At 44.3% G+C, this 12,870-nt stretch overlaps 1 protein-coding gene across 6 annotated transcripts in view; it reads right to left on the bottom strand.

Annotated features, from left to right (window-relative positions):
• The window catches only part of LOC120893513, a 102,683-nt gene that overhangs the window by 55,967 nt on the left and 33,846 nt on the right, over positions 1–12,870 (bottom strand). The window contains exon 2 of one of the 6 annotated variants that reach the window (XM_040295461.1): positions 3,455–3,599. The exons of the other annotated variants lie outside the window; for them this stretch is intronic. The gene's annotated coding sequence lies outside the window, so the exon portion shown is untranslated. The remainder of the gene's footprint in view (positions 1–3,454; positions 3,600–12,870) is intronic. 6 annotated transcript variants of the gene reach the window in all.

The following is a 12,870-nucleotide window of genomic DNA, read 5'->3' as shown; positions in this document are numbered from 1 at the left end:
TCCTTTTTGCTGCTCAAATTCGTAGTATTAAAGCTCCCTTTACTATCTCGTTCTCGAATAGTTGCGGTTAAGAGGGAGAACGTCCAGCCTTGTCTTGCTGCCCAGCCGAAACCTTACAACGCAGGGAGTATTTTATTTACCACAAGAGTGCGCATTTTTATTACCTCCTTCGCAAGCTGCGAAAGGTGTGAAGCGCACACCAATGTCGATAATTCCTCGCTCAGGGTGAAAGCAAGCCCCCCGGAGAAAGCGAGTGCAAAAGTTATCGAGAAAGTGCTCATTTCTTCGTCGTGCTACTTCTCTCCCTGGCTGATAATCTGATTCGTTTTTTTGTTGAGGTTGTTGTTGTGCACGTTTTATCGTCCTCTTTCGACCAACAATGGAGTATCATCGAGCTCGATGCATCCGTTGGCCATGAACGATGGAAGGATTGGGAAGCGAGCAAAAAAATAGAACCTACAATGTTGGCAAAAGGACGAGGATGAGCCAGGATAACGATCGACTGAACGACCGACCGAACCAGCAGGCACGTTGCCGTGGTCACAGGCCGATGGATAGGGATCGATGATACCGGTGCTGGCTGCTACGGTGCCTGTTCAGAGCTCCTGCTGCTCAGTATTCATGACACTGTGCGGTTACACAATGTTACGTCGTTTCATTTGGTGTTTGATTTTTCTCGTCTGCTTTGCTCGTTGCTGTTTTTTGTTCCTTCTAACTTTCAACCGTTGTTTCTATAGTTGTTGTGTGAGTGGTTTTTTTTCGTCTTTTGTGTTGTGATTTTTGTTTGGTTCCTCTTCTTGTTTTAAGTTTTTATAAAAAAGAACTAATTAAAATTGCACCATTGTGACCAACAAAATTTTAGTAAGTCACAATTCATTATGGACTGATTTTAAGTAAATTTTGATCGTTAATGAAATTGTATGAAAAAGTGACAAAATCATATACCTTTCATGGAGTTTAGCATGATTAAATATTTATTAATAAATTAACAATATTAAATCTCCTCTATAAAAGCAAATCTATCACACGTAAGTGATTTCCAACGAATGTCAAAGTATTACATCACAGCTCACCAATCAAATGTATTGCAAAAAAAATCATTTAATGGATTGTCCGCTCTAACTTCTCGTTTCCATTTGCTCTTTCTCTGGTCTAGTGAGGAACGATTTTAATCCATCTCACGCTTCCCATCAACCACGCTTAGGCTTCCCCAGCCTCACAGCCCCGTAATCCGTTTGCATGCACCGTTTCGAGAAAGTATTTTTGCCAAACAAGAATAGTCCATCAGCCCCAGTTGTAGGTGGATTGTTTTACGTCACGACGACGGCTGTGTATAAGTTTGAAACTGACCCATCCTCATCCGACTACAACCGGGGGCTGCAGGTGATGTTTGTGCTTTTGCTTTGGGGCTAGGATTTATCCACATTTAGAGGATGGACAGCGGAGCAGCAACAACCCCACACACAGCCACACACATACCGTCACAACCGTCCGTTAAATACCGATAAATATTCCTTTCACTGGGGGGGGAGGCTGAGATTCACTCTGCTCTACTTTTAATTTGTCCAGTTCAGGACGGAGAGCTGCTTTTCTATTTTTTTTTCTTTCAGTGGAGTGGATTCACATTCCAGCACGGAGCCATTATTTTTTGTTCCTCCACACCCTTCCCGCAGCATAACCAGCCGCGGCTCATCCCCGACGGCGTGGTGTATGCAATGTGGCGGTAACGCCATGCGAGACGACGGATGCAATGAACCGCACAGAGTGCACTGAGGAAGAGGACAAGCACGACAAGAATGGAGCGATTTTCTACGTCCGGAAATGAACAATCAGAAGTGTGAGAATGAGGCGAAGTGTGAGCAGCAGCAGCAGCAAAGCCGACAATCACCAACCAGCCAGCAATGGGCAGAACAATGGTGCCATTCGGTATGGTATGAGATCGGTCTCCGTCGGTCATCCAGCGCTTCCCACTTCTACCTCCGTTGTCTCTCCTCAGTTTGGCATGAAATTTTCTGTCCACCAACGCAAATGGATTGCAGAAAAAAATGAAAGAATGGAAAGAAACCAACAGTGCAAATTAAAAGAAAACCTCGGTAAATGCACATTGATTATTTTCCCCCGGACGTCTTTCGGTTAGGATGGTCAGTGACTGGCATGATTGTGAGGTTGTGACAGTCAGCTGCTCGTTTGGTGGCGATTTTCACACCCGATAGAGACAGCAATAATTGAAACCGTTGTTCATTGTGAGCAAAAAAAGAGGGTCTTTTTGTTTATCACTTTTCTATCATCGTTACGTATGTACTGAAACTATTTACTTAAAAAAATTGAATTAATTTGAAGCTCTTTTTGTTTCAAAAACAATCTCATCAACTTCATTCACTTTGTTGCTTTGCAAATTAACACGATTGCAAACAAATTGCAACACTTCCACGCAACTATTGCCTGTGCACACTCGCTTATGAATTGCTTCCCGTGCTGGCAACATAATTACAAAGCCATTGTTCGCTCTCATTGAGCGCGTAAGCACCAGCGCCCTTTACGCCAACTAGGCCGCATTGCCCCAAGCGTCTGTGGGGTTGGTGATTGGTGTATCCTTGTGTGTGTGTCTGTGTGCAAGCGTATACTATGATAATTATCCTCCAACCGGTGCATTGGCCTGGCTCCAAGGTTTGGTCGATACCGATCAATACGGGAAACGCTTTAATGCCAAACCAAACTGGATCATCAGCAATAAAGTAACGTTTCCCCTTCAGTTCCAAACTGCCACACTTTAATATGCCAAAGTTGTGTGTTTTTGATTGCGATTGATAAACAATATATGCTGTGCCGTAATTATGTTTGGTCCGAAACTAGCAGCTACCAGGCGCACCCATCGCGCTTGAAAGTAGCTGGGCGCCTCCACTGCGCGTTTCGCCACAGTGGCAAATTCATTTTATTTATATCTTTGGCACTACAAACATCATCCCCAGCTCACTCTCACGCAGCTCCTATTAATCTTTCTACCACATCAGGTTGAGTGGTTCAACACACCAATACCAGTTCCTCAACTCGGTCGGTATGAATATAAATTTTAAAACAGTAAATTTAAATTTATGTATTGTCCCTGGAACTGGTACGGTTGACTTGTGGTGCGACCAACATATGAAAGGGGAAACTGAGGAGAGGGTAAAATTAATTCCAACCAACCTCACACATACAGACACCCGGTAGTCTGCGATATCGAAATGTTTACAATAACGATACGAATGATAATAACAATCGTCATGATAACAAGGGCGCTACCATCCGCCTGTTGTGTTGTGTTCGTTTCCGGTTTCGATCTGTCAAAACAGTCTGGCATTTCAGTGCTTTTAGTGGCACCCCATCACCCCTCCACAAATTGGTGTGTTGCTTATGGACAAATGTCTACCATTTTGTCGAATGGCTGCAGGCAATGTTTTTCGAACGTACTTACAACCTGTTCCTACTTATCACACATGCTGCGGTTGTTGGTCATTTGGTGAGTCTTCTACTGGGGTTGCAACCACCATTACGCTCTTGCAACCGACTACGCCTACGGGCAGGAAAATGTCACTAGCTTGGTGGCACAGCGCTTGCATCTGTGTTATCAAACGGTGATAAATGACGGTTTAATGCAGGATGGATTACACCGCGCGCACGTACCTGCAACGAAAGATTAGACGATACATCAGAATACGTAAACAGTGGGTGGTGAAAAATGGATTATTTAGCGCTAGACCTAATCTGTTATGACATTACGAGCTTAAAGGCAAGATTTGTGCAGTGGAATGTTTAATGGCGGAGTTGATTAGAGCTTTAAGAAATAGTTGATAGCAGCTCGAGTAGCATATTGAAGTTTAAATTAGGTTATTTCACACAAATAATCTCTTCTTTTATGTTTCTCATTTCATTTACGACTTGTTGTGCTCCTTTTGAGTCCAAATTTAAATTAAAATACAAATGAAAAACCTCCTGCTCCTCCGTTTTAACTGCCACCAGGCGCCTCCATTGCGCCTTAACCCCAGGCGCATGAACCGAATTGTGTGTTTAACACACAATTTCTCCAACTATTCATGTATTATTAATCTTGTAACAGATGACGACAGTATAATCACCAATAAATTTATCTTCCACACGTACACGCACACACACCATATTGCGCTAGCGGAGGTGTTTATTTTCGGTCCGTGTTTCCCTCGGCTTTAACGGCCGAAAAGTCGAACGTTACAAGGCTGCTGTTGGTGCTGCTGGCACTGCACAATTCTCACACCCGTTTGCCATCAGCCTTTTTTGCGCTGCTCTTACTCTCACTTGCTTTCGTGACTGTGTATGTGTGTGTGTCTGTGTGGTGGACATTTTTCAGTTCAGACTCCCTTTCACTCCTCCCGCTCTCCTGAACCAGCATGCAAAACACAGTGGTGACAGGACGAATGATTTCCGCATCCGTTTGTACCATTTTCATCGCTGCAATGTTGGACCATTTGCTCCCACCAGCGCTGCACACCGGTTCATGTATTTTTGTGCATTTCACTTCACACGTACTACAACAGCAGCAGCAGCAGAGCAGCGCGTGTTTGGAGTTTGTTCCGACCCATTTCGGTCCACTTACACAACACAGCTTCTCTCTCTCTCCCTCCGCGTGGTTCGTGGTGAGATTTTTAATTTCCATTTTAACTGGGATTAATTCGATTCAATTAACTTGATTGATTCTCACCCGTCAGGCCGAGGGGAGGCTACCGGCCGCTCCCACCGTACCGGCCACAGGCTGGCAACATCGACCTACTTCCGGGCCTGTCGACAACAGCTTCACGTACATAAAATACAGTGTGCACACACACACACACTCAAGCGCACGTGTGCAATCTGCGAGTATGGAGGTGGTTATGTCTGGCACCCATTTCCTGACAGATTTGCATGCAAGCGTTGTATCGGGATTGGGTGTTTGCGTGTTTTTTGCTTTCTCTTCCCATGGAACAGGCGTTGTTTTTCAGCATATTCCATGAACCGTTTAATTCGGCTTCAGCTACTGCAATTAAGCGCGTTATGGGCGAGAGGCGCGAAAAAACGAACATCCATCGGTTCGGTTTTTATCAAAAAAGGGAAGAACCGAAACCAACATAATATGCGAAAAAAGAAGGTAAAATGCACAAAAACGAGTTCCATCAGCGAACTGATTTCAGCGCGAACGTTGCTATCCGAACCGAACGAAAGCGCATAAGCGAGTAAGAAATCCACTCTGTCGATGGGGAAAAAAGGGCCAGCTTTTTCCATCCAATCATTTAAAGGCTTCCTTAATCGGGTGAAACTCCTGCACCCACTACGACGCTCCTCATCAACACTACGCACTCTCTCTCTCTGAGCCTGAAGTTAATTAGTGAAGTGTGAAAGATTGCATTGATATTCGCGATAATCCTACCGGCGAAGATGGATTGCGTGAAAGCATCAAGGGATTGCAGAAGTCGCACGACAAACACACACACACACACACACACACGACCGTACCAATTAATTAATTAAAATTGTCAGTACTTTTTAAAACGGATTAACGGAGATGGCTGGAACGAGCTGACTTCCTGCCGTGCCGTTTTCGCTACAGTTGCGCCGCTTTTATTAAAGTTATAACGGCAACGAGCAAGTCCCACACAACGGCTGGAAAGATTTCTTCACCTTCATTTCAGCCACAAAGTGTTGTGTGTGTGTGTGTGCGTTTGCAGTGGACAGGAAGGAAAGAAACACTTAAAAATATACATCAAATAATCAACTACGGTCGTGACGGTTGCGGCGGTACGGTAGTAATGTACTGATTAATTAATTCAATTATTCACACATTTTGCATAATGAAGTACAAAGTGGCGGCGAGTGACAAGTGCCATACTTGCGGTCTCCTTATTCTTCTTCATCTTGTTTCCTCCCTACCCCTACTGTCGTGGACCGGAAGTGTCGAAAAATTCAACACTTCGTTGGGGCTTGTGGAACAAATACTCGAGACCGTCGCTAGTGCTACCTTTTAAACGTTTTTGTTCAAGCTGTGCTGAGAACGATACAAGAAAGAAGTCGGCAAAACGACGAGGGTGGTCGTGCCGGATCCGAACTGTGGGCGGGAGAGAAGCCAGGGAACGAATATGGTGCGACGTTTTATGTAAATTAATTTTTGTAAGTGGAACAGATCTACCCACTTTCACGGTATTAGAAGGAGAGTCATTAGAATTTAGCAAAGTGTTTAATTATTAGACTGATTCTAAGTAAAATGATCATTTTGATATGCCTTTGTGTGTCTTGATTGTAGGATATTGAAAGAACATCTTAGAACTGAAACCTTCTCTTTCTCATTTTCTTACGATTTGTAGAACAAATCTCTTTCAATGGATACAAATATGGTATTTACATTCAATTTACAAAGATTTGCAAAGATGTCAACAATTAAAGAAATATGTTTCATCGCTGCCCGGAATAATCGTTCTTTTCAATCCGCCAATACAAAGCACGAACATAAATAAACTCAAGGATACAATAAATTTTCTTAATTAACTTTATCTTTCTCATCATCAGCATAGCAACAGCGTGCTCGTACGTATCGCTTAACTATCAACATACCTTTGCCGATTCCAACTCACCACCACGCTGAACGTGGCTGAAAGGTGAAAATAGACACTTCACAACATCGTTTTGTCATGTGTCTGCCTTTTTTCTAGCTCAATGACTCACCAATTCTTTCTTTCTCTCTCAAAGCGGTTATTCTTTTATTTTACCGGTGTAAAGATTTTTGTTTCTAATTTTCTAAGAATCATTACGTTCTTCACCTTCGCCGCCACTTCTTACCTAGCAGCTACGGACAGCACACGAAATGTATACTGCAGCCACTTAGCGTGAGCGTGAGGAAGAAGTTAACAGTCCCACCCGCTACCCGGACACCGTTTAATGGGGACAGTGAGGGAAGCAATGATCGTAAAAAATGATATTTTTCCCGCCCGCCCATAGATGAAAGGCACATGATGGATGAAATAGAGAGCAGTGGCTGAGCTGACGCATACCCGCAAAGGAAACAGACGCGAGCGCCAACACGGTCTGACGTGGCACGATCATTGTTGCTGATTGCAGCGGATTATTAGGTGACGCTGTGTTGAGCGATGTGAACGGTGGCAGTGGAGTAGTGGTATTTTCATTTGGAATGAATTTAGCTGTTTGATGCATTGGCTAGCCTCAGGAGCGTTGCCGCTACTCGAAAGGAAATGGTTTTTTTCGCTTCTATTTATTACTGATTGCTTTGTATGGAAAAGGGAAGGTTCTGGTTTTGTTGAAGCAATATCATATCAAACTTTATGCCAATTTTTAGCGGAATATCATCTCCTGGCGTAAGTTGAAGTTTGTTAGTCTGTAGAAATTATGAATTTTCTTGCATTTTTTATTTTAAAAAATAAAAAAAAAACGTACCAAAAAATCATGTTAAAATAAATGTCTGTTGCAAAAAGTATGAAAAGTGTGAACCCATTTCCGGTACAAAACTACAATCAAAACTCCTGAACCCTACTCAAACCATCGCCACACACTTCATTCCAGCAAAAATCCTAATTTCGTTTCCCTTTAACTTCAAAACCTTAATGCAATTGTGCTTGGAGCGACCCGCGGGCACAATGAAACGTTTCTGTCTGACAGCGAAATGGGACACGTACGAAACAACAGAAAGCTATTTTCCGCACACAAACACACACATACGAGGCAAGTTATGGAAAAATACAGCTTTCAGCAACAATAACAAAAAACAAATGCCACAAATTTTCGTATTCTACTCCACTTCTACCAAAGAGTGAAACAATAGAGGAAAACATTTCATGTTGCGAAAATGGCAGCAAAACCCAGACAAAGACAATACGCAGCTTAGCAGCACCAAGTGTCTTTTTCGGAAGATATACACACATGGGGATGAGGAGGCGAAAAAAAAAAAAAAAAGAAAGCGCCACAACAACTCGGGCCAGTTTATGAAAAGCAAATCACTATCCTCCAGTGGCACACCCGACTCAACACACACACACACGGGTGCATGGACGAATTTTGAATTCTCGTGCTGTGTGTGTTTGTGTGTTTTTAAGTTGTTGATATGGTTCGGTGCTTTTGCATAAATAAACGCTTGTTTCTTTCTAGCGCTCCGGATTGTTGCCGCTAGCTGCATAACAGATACAGCTGGGTCGGTTATGAAAGGAGCTTGAGGGAGGGGTTGGGTTAAAAACCATATAGTCTCGCCATAGTCACCACCAGAGTGTACCAACGAATGCCAACAGCTGCCCACCACTGGTGGCAGCGGAGGCTATGGGGATGAGTTTTCCACACGTACAGCTGTCTCTTGCTGCGATGCTTCCTAATGTCAGACACAGCACAGCAACGGCACAAATGCCGTACTGGGAATGAAGTAGCCGAAATTAAACCAAAAGTCAAGATCTTTAAAAGTTTAACCTGCCACAAGGTTACGTGTGGGGATTCTTTTCTGCGCCAGCTAGTAGCCGTGATTACCTCATTTCGTGGTTCGGTAATGTACTTATTTTGGGTGTGTAATTCTGGAGCTCTTTAAGCGTAGATGGTGTGCGAGGTTCGACGTCTTTTTCGGAATTTCCTTGTTTTATACACATAACAAAGCGAGCTAGGGTGTGGGAAAAAAGGAGAGAGTTTTTTTGTGTGTTGCTGCCAAAATTCAATTCTTTATGAGCAACTGTTCCGGCACGTCTTTGGGCACGGTGGAAGGTGTCAATTGTTTTCCATTGAAAATTCCACTTCATGTATTATTGAGATGCTTTTCCGTTCGCTTCGCCATTTTCCCAATCAATCCCAGGTGTGGCTTAAAAATTGTAGCTGTTTTGCAAAGGAAACTGTTTTCCTGGAATTCGACAGAAGCATTGCCAGTCTTGATGAATATAATTTCCACATTTTTGGCAACATTATTATCACATCTAAGCTGTATATTTCTTATTTGAAAAATTTAAACATAGTTCTCCGAAAATAAATTTATTTGAAAAAAAAATGAATTCTTTTCTACTGAACTGAAGAAAAATTGATAATCCTATAAGAGCAGTACGACAGGCTAGAAAACACCCAAAACCCCACTGTCAAATGCTCATTGTTTCACACCAACCGACACCAACCTTTCACACCAGGTGTGACCATCAAGCTCTGTGCCCTTCAAAAACGTCCAACATTCCAACCGCATCAAACAAACCCCGGCCGACTGTGTGCGGCCGAAAGTTCGGCCACCCGTTTCGAAATGAACAATGATCGCTCAATAAAAGTAGAACAGTACCGCCGGCCACACAACGCCCACTCGAAACACGTGCGCACAGTTCGGAAACCACCCATGGATATATTGAACAGCATCTGTGAGTGTGTGTGTGTGTGTGTGTGTGTGTGTGTGTGTGTGTGTGTGTGTGTGTGTGTGTGTTTTAGTGGTTTTGCATTGTTCAATGTTCGATTTCCCGTGCCATAGTTTTTGTCCTTCTTCACCAGTGGTAGCGCAGCCTGTACTGTTTAAAACTACTCGGCAGCAATTCGCAACCTCATGCAACTGGTGCCAATGAAAACACAGCGGGAGCAGCAAAATGAAGAGCACACATACAAACGCAACAACCAAAAAAACCAAAAACCTTCCCCCGATACGTCCTGTGGGGTTTGAATATTTCAAGCATCTCACATTCCCTCGCTGGAGGGGACAATCACAGGGGAGGACACGTTTTGTTATGACACCGTTTTTTCGCCGACGCCAGATTTTTGTTTTTTTTTTAGAGCCCAAAAACGCATTTTTAACGCTCGCGTGCAATCCGCAACGTGGTTTTTGTTTTCTCACGCGATATATTCAGCCCACCGTTGGTGCATGCCGTGTGCTCGCGATAAAACCAACACAATCCTGCAAGGAAAAAAGGCGCCTATTGAGTCGGTGTGTCATCCCAGCTTCGTTCGATATGAATATCAATCAAACGTGTCCAGCGGCAATACAGCGGACAGCCAGCGGCTTCTGACACGACACAGCTCGAAAGACAGTCATACCTGTGGCTATTGTCCCTTCCCGATGGCACCCCATTCACCCTCAACAGGGAATGGTTTTACACGGATTGGTACATCGTCGTACAGCCACCAGCGCTCCGGTGGGAAAACAGTAGGTACACCCCGAAAGGAACGTTTAAATTGAATTTACATACATCACACAACCACGATCCATTGCCGATCGAGAACGGGACATTACACACCTCAAAAACTCAGCCCCAACAATCTACCCGTACAGCGGTTGACAAACGGTTGACAGTCGGTGTCTGTCAGCCGTACACGCGAGTGACAGTTTTTAAATTGGTGTGGCTTTTCGCTGCCCGGACGCGTCCAACCTACTTTATGCGAGTGTGTGTGTTTCAATCTCCTTCAATGGTGCTTGCTGTCGGTTTCGGATTTGTTTCGGCTCCTCCCATGCTGCACTTCAAACCATTTGACACCGTTTTAGCGCCCCGTTCTAGCAGCAGATTGATGCGTAACGCTTAACAAGGCCAGATAGTAATCGCTTGTCAGCGTCTAGTTGAGACAGTTCAGGTGAGTTAAATCGACAGCAGAATGTTGTTTCCTTTTTGATAGTGTTGCATTGTTAATTGACAAACATCTACACTATAAGCTTTAATTACATTCAATATTATTTTTCCAATAGGAAACATTGCTGTAGAATTGAATATGATATTTCCAAGAAATGAGATGCAACAAACATCCTATTAGATTTCCTGGTCCACGCCATAAGACACTCCAAACACTCATCAAAGCTCCCCATAATGCATGAACGCCTTGTAAAAGCTAGCAATTTGTTGACGGAAGAAAAACAACGCACATGTCACATGTAATTCGCAACAACCGACCACCAACCACATCCCTCCATTCTAGCTGCACAACAACCCAGAGCAGAGGGTAATAAATCAAATCATTTATCAATTTCTTCCCCACAGTTCAAGAGCCCTCCCGACGGCAACATGTTTCCTTCATCTACATCCCCAACCCCATTGGCACAGATTACTGGTACTGGTTCTTGTACGGAAAAATACCATGCTTCCCAAGCATGCCCACTAGAAGCTGCACTTGATGGCTCGGCTCCTCATCATCATCGTCGTCATCGAACTTCTTCATCGCAACAAACTCGCACAGGCACGATGCAGCCGACATGTCGATGGCACAGATGTAATGGTGCGCTCAATTAACATAACATGCCGTTTGGAAAATTTTAACATTAGAAACACGCTTTCCCACCCTAACGGCTGCACTTTGCCGTCCGGTGCACTGTTGGCCAGTTGTTTGCACCGGACAAAAACATACACGACAACAACAGCAACCAGGCGTCGCCTGCAAAACCAAACCAGGACTGTTTCGGATTGTCGTACATCGGTTGCACACACACGCATTTGTATCTGTGTGTTTGGAACATTTGGACAGGACTGGGCGGTTGCTCGAATGCCGGCGAGCAATCCGGTTTTTGTATCCAACCCAGCAGTAGTGTAGCGTGTGTGCAAACGTTCGCTGCACTCGCTGCGCCGGGGAGACGCTTCTGTCAAAAACATGTGCCGAATGGCATCGGAATGGCGTCAGCTCGCTGTGGCCCACAGTCCACCCAAGCCCCCTCAAAAACACGGAAGAGGACGGTTCGCTGTACCGGATTGGCCTCATCGGTTGACAGATTTAATTGAAAAACCAACAATCGTCGCAACCGGGCTCAAACCCCGGGCTTCTCGGTGGGGCTGTCGGCTTGGACACGCTGCTGTTGCTGATTGTTGCATTGCCATGTCGCTTGTTGTGCTGTGCGTGTTTGGTGCGTTTGCTAAGGGGAGCACACTCGACTCGGCCTCCCAGTCGAGTCAACCGCCAGAAAACCATCAATCCAGGCTCGTGCTGTGTGCAGAACAGGCAGTTTTTTTTTCTCAGTCCATCCCACAGAAAGAGGCACACTTCACAGCACCCCAACCGCACGAATCTAAAGCACTGCAGCGCAGGCACCGGACACAGAACAACACACAGACAAATTGAAATGCACTCCTGCAGTCATTGATCCTGAAATTGGACGCATCGACCGTCCGGCCTCGGTTCGATCCGTTCGACCACTGTTGATTTGTCAAATGTTTGACCGTTCAATTGGAACCGGAGCGGAAAAAGAGGGGTTTGCAGAAAGCACCCGGCACGAGTTTGTTTCAAGTACAGTTCACAGTTAGCCGGTACGCCCAGTTGTGATAGAGGGGTATGGTTTTTTTGTTTTTTTTTTTGCAAAACCAGTTCTTTCGGCCACTTCTCTAAAACTCGCACGATCGCCACTGGCACACGCACCAGCCGCGCTTGTTGACGTTCCGCCCTCGGGCAACAAATTAGCATAATTGGTTGGAATTGAATCAACAACAAATTTCGACGTTCGACACGTTTCGCTCCTCATGTTGTGATTTGAGCGCGCCAAGAGGGGATTTGTCAATAGACTCTAATAATGGGCTGCACGCAATTGTTCCGCGTATGTGAGAGGGATGCAAAAAAAGGGCAAATGAAGGAAGCATGCAAATTAAATACGGCACACACAACTATGCGGTAAATATTTAGGTTAAGAGATTTCACTATCATTTAGGTCCTTCTATTAGAAAGAATCAGTGTGGTGACAACTTAGCATATTATTGATAAATAATAAAACAACATTTTAAGTTCAAATTTTCGGAACATTAATGAAGCAATTCTTCATATTTCTAATGGGAGCTTCTTTCAATTATGATCACTAGCTTGCGGTGTGCTGATTTATCAACCCCTAATCACCATAATCGCTCAATCAAGTCTAAAACATAACCATCAGCTTGAGGATCTACTAAATTTGCTTCCAAAACCATTCCTTCCGTG

Source organism: Anopheles arabiensis, chromosome 2 (assembly GCF_016920715.1).
Source record: "Anopheles arabiensis isolate DONGOLA chromosome 2, AaraD3, whole genome shotgun sequence".
NCBI classification, from domain to species: Eukaryota; Metazoa; Arthropoda; class Insecta; order Diptera; family Culicidae; genus Anopheles; species Anopheles arabiensis.
Note: the sequence above shows the minus strand (reverse complement) of the source record. Positions and strands in the feature narration are given on the sequence as shown.